Below are 3,962 nucleotides of genomic sequence, written 5' to 3'. Positions count from 1 at the left end.
TTTGCTTAGAAAGAAACCACCCCGCAGTCTTCCACTCTCTCTTTGCTAGATCTTCTTATTTATCTGTCTTTGTTTGAAATATTTTACTCTAATTCTAAATGCAAAGAAATGGGAATGGTAGTCACAAACAAGATTTCACCACTGAATATTGTGTTGTGACTGTAGCAGTCTTATCTTTGAAATCAAAAAGGAAAATTACACCCCAAAATATCTAAATACACAGGTCCAAAAATTGAAGGTTCTTTTTTTTAACTGCCACATTCACTCTGAAGCACATTCATCTCCTTCAGCATCTCAAAGATGAAACAGATGCCCTGCTTAGCTAGATAATAAGTGGCACACGTGCTGCACTGCTGACATCACAGGGCAGTATCTATGAAACTAGAATGCTGACTGTGAACCCCAGCTTCATTTTCTCGTAGGTCATCATCCTCTCATGAGAGAGCAGTTGTCTGAGCAACCTCTAAATCATGCTCACCCTGCACTGCCAAAGCTGAGTCTGTGACAAGCTCTGGAGTTGCAAGAGCAGGCGTGGCCACAAACTGCAAATGAGAGTCTCCAGTGGCCTTCCAGCAAATCAGAAGAAGGGTTTTTCAAAGATTTTCCTACTTTTGGCATAAATGTCATAGTACTGGAGGGTCTTCTTCTAGTGAAAACAATAGATTTTGCCTTCACTTTGCTGTCCTCACAACCGCTTTTTTGCCGCAAGACTTGAGGAAGATGTTTTTGCATACTAGGGATGGATCTCTATGCTAGCAAGGTCATTCTTATAAGTAATTCTGGATGAAACATGAAACATTATAATAGCACACGAGGTTTGGGAGCAATATCCATCTTTCAGTGCACCATATTTCCTCTGATCAGCAGAATTTCATGCCTGGAACACAAGGATATGGACCTCCATATCCAAGATAGCTACATACTTCTTGAATTTACCTGTAAAGTGAAATTTTGTGAATGTGGTTTTTTAAGTATCATCATCCCAACCAAAATAAATTTGAACTCAACTTAGAGCTCTCCTTGGGCATCCATCATAATGCTTCTTCCAAAAATATCTCCACATCTAATCAACTGAAGCTGGGAAGGTGTGGAAGCAAAATTCAAAATCTTGTTGAATTCTTTAAGGAGTTATTTAATTACCTGAAAGTCAGAGCTACACAGAGAGAGAAAAAGAGGCAGAGAGATGAGAGAGAAAGAAAGAGAGAGAGAGGTCTTTCTTCCACTGATTCACTCCCCAGTTGACCACAAAGGCCAGAGCTATGCCGATCCGAAGCCAGGAGGCCAGGAGCTTTCTCCGGGTCTCCCACATGGGTGCAGGGGCCCAAGGACTTGGCTAATTTTCAACTGCTTTCCCAGGCAATAGCAGAGAACTGGATCAGAAGTGGAGCAGCCAGGACATGAACTGGTGCCAATATGGGAAGCCGGCACTTCAGGTGGCTTTACCCACTGCACCACTGTGCCCGCCCTTGCTTGATTTTTTGATACAAACACACAATACCTTTACCTTTTCTTTTTTTAATTTTTTTTATTATTTTTTTTTGACAGGCAGAGTGGACAGTTGGTGCACCCTCCAGTGGCCGCCACGGCCAGCGCGCTGCGGGCAGCGCACCACGCTGATCCGAAGGCAGGAGCCAGGTGCTTATCCTGGTCTCCCATGTGGGTGCAGGGCCCAAGCACTTGGGCCATCCTCCACTGCACTCCCGGGCCATAGCAGAGAGCTGGCCTGGAAGAGGGGCAACCAGGACAGAATCTGGTGCCCTGACCGGGACTAGAACCTGGTGTGCCGGCGCCGCTAGGCAGAGGATTAGCCTGTTGAGCCACGGCGCCGGCCAAATAATACCCTTTCATCTCAGGTCTTTTCTAATATTGGGCTCCAGAGGCCACTTTCTTCTCATATGTAAATTTATTCTTTTAAGATTTATTTTGTTTATTTGAAAAGCAGAGTTACAGAGAGAGAAGGAGAGACACACAGAATGAGTGAGAAAGAGAGGTCTTCCATCCACTGGTTTGCTCCCCAAATGGCTGCAACAGCAGGGCTAGGCCAGGCTGAAGCCAGGAGCCAGGAGCTTCTTTCAGGTCTCCCACATGGGTTCAGGGGCCCAAATACTTTGGTAATCTTCTGCTGCTTTCCCAGGTACAGGGAGCTGGATCAAAAGTGAAGCAGCCTGGACTCAAACCAGTGCCCGTTTGAAATATCAGTACTGCAGGCAACAGCTTAACCCACTCCACCACAGCACAGTAGTTTGCCCTACATGCAAACTTCTAATCCTCTTACCATTAATGCCAATTCACATGTGCTTTCCATGAGCCTCTGTCTTTCATTCTGTAAACTGGAAGTCATCTGTCAATCTCACAAACTCTGTACTTTTTTGATCCTCACTTCTTTCTTCCTTGGTGGATATGAATGTTTATCTGCTTTTATAGTATGTTCCCAAAGATTTACCTCCCATTCCCTGTACAGTTTTATAACGTGACCTGGACTTTCCAGCAAGAAGTGGCACACTTGTTCTTTGTTTTTTCTTCTCTCCTTTATCTGACCTGCCCTTGTGATTGCTTTGAGCAATAAAGGCAGCATAAGTGACTGCCTTGAATTTCCAATTCCAGAAATTATGAAGGAATAGCAGTTTCTGCTTTTATGCTCTGGGGGAAGCTATCTCATAACAAGGTCAACTAGCTTGAATCACCTTATTGTAATGATGTCTAAGCTAGGAACATAGAGAAGCCACACAGAGACAGAGGTGCCTGGCCACCCACTGTATTTCAACCACCTAGCTAAGGATCCAGATACACAGTTAAAATAAAATCTATTTTGGATATTCTAGCCCAAGCAGATACTATTATGGAACAAAAATGTCCCATCTCGCCAAGTACTGCCTGGATTGCAGAATCATGAGCAAATAAATGATTGCTGTTGTTTTAAGCCACTGAGCTTTTGGGTGGCCTGCGATTCTATAATGGATAGCCAAAGTAGTTGCCTTTACTAGGGATGAGTGTGGACGGGTTCAGGGATTAGCTGGCCAGGATTCACCTCTTGCTAGCATCTACTCAGACCTCAAGCACGTGACTTGACCTATCTGTTCTCAGAGTCCTCCTCTGAAATGGGAGAATAAGAACAGGAGAATCTGATACAATAATAGATGTAGGATATTTTAAATTAGTCTCATTTTAAAGAGGCTGCAGAAAATGTCCCTTGCCCTTTCCACAGTGTGAGGACAGCAGAATGAGAGCCATTTCTGGACCAGGAAACAAGCCTCCTCTGAGACTGAATTCAGTGCAGGACTTCCCAGCCTCCTAATCTGTGAGAAACACATCACTGTACACCAGCCATTCAATCTCTGGTGCCTCACTCTAGCAGCCTAGATGGACCAGGACACAAAGTCAAAGTACTGAAGTGACAAAGCCAAGGTTTCCCAAAGCCACCAGCTGCTAGAAGAGGCCAGGAATGGTTCTTCCCTGTAATATCTAGGCAGAGTGTGGCCTGCTGACACATGGATTTTGGCCCAGTGACAAAAATCTTGGGCTTTTGCCCTCCAGAACTGTGAGGATTACGTTTCTGTAGCTGTAAGTCGCTCAACGTGAGGTAGTTTGGTAGACCAACCACAGGAAGCTAACACAGAAAAACAGTCATTTCCTCTTCAACCAAACTCAAAACAATCCAAACCTCTGTCCTAAAACTTCCAAAAAGTTATACCCTCGGTCCACCTTCAGTCTGTGTTAGTGAATATTCTGCTACTTGACAGCAAGCTAACAGGAAGCAGGATGCTTTGTGTTATTCTTCTGTGTCAGCTGCTGAACATCGGCAGACCCCAGGGACATGGAAGGCTTTAAAGCAGATTGGTTTAATGAAGAAATTGATGAATACCTTGGTATTGTATTTATTGAATGTGTAAGTGTTCAGGTCCAATAAGAGAGGTTAGTCAAAGGATCTCAGGCTTCTCCCACAACCCAGGGTTCCTATCTAG

The 3,962-nt window shown here is 44.4% G+C and overlaps 1 pseudogene; it reads right to left on the bottom strand.

The window, feature by feature from the left end:
• Nucleotides 1–359: 359 nt before the first annotated feature.
• Nucleotides 360–1,032, bottom strand: LOC133770431 (GTP-binding nuclear protein Ran-like; annotated as a pseudogene).
• Between the last annotated feature and the right edge of the window lie 2,930 nt (nucleotides 1,033–3,962).

Source organism: Lepus europaeus, chromosome 11 (genome assembly GCF_033115175.1).
Source record: "Lepus europaeus isolate LE1 chromosome 11, mLepTim1.pri, whole genome shotgun sequence".
Classification (NCBI taxonomy): domain Eukaryota; kingdom Metazoa; phylum Chordata; class Mammalia; order Lagomorpha; family Leporidae; genus Lepus; species Lepus europaeus.
Note: the sequence above shows the minus strand (reverse complement) of the source record. Positions and strands in the feature narration are given on the sequence as shown.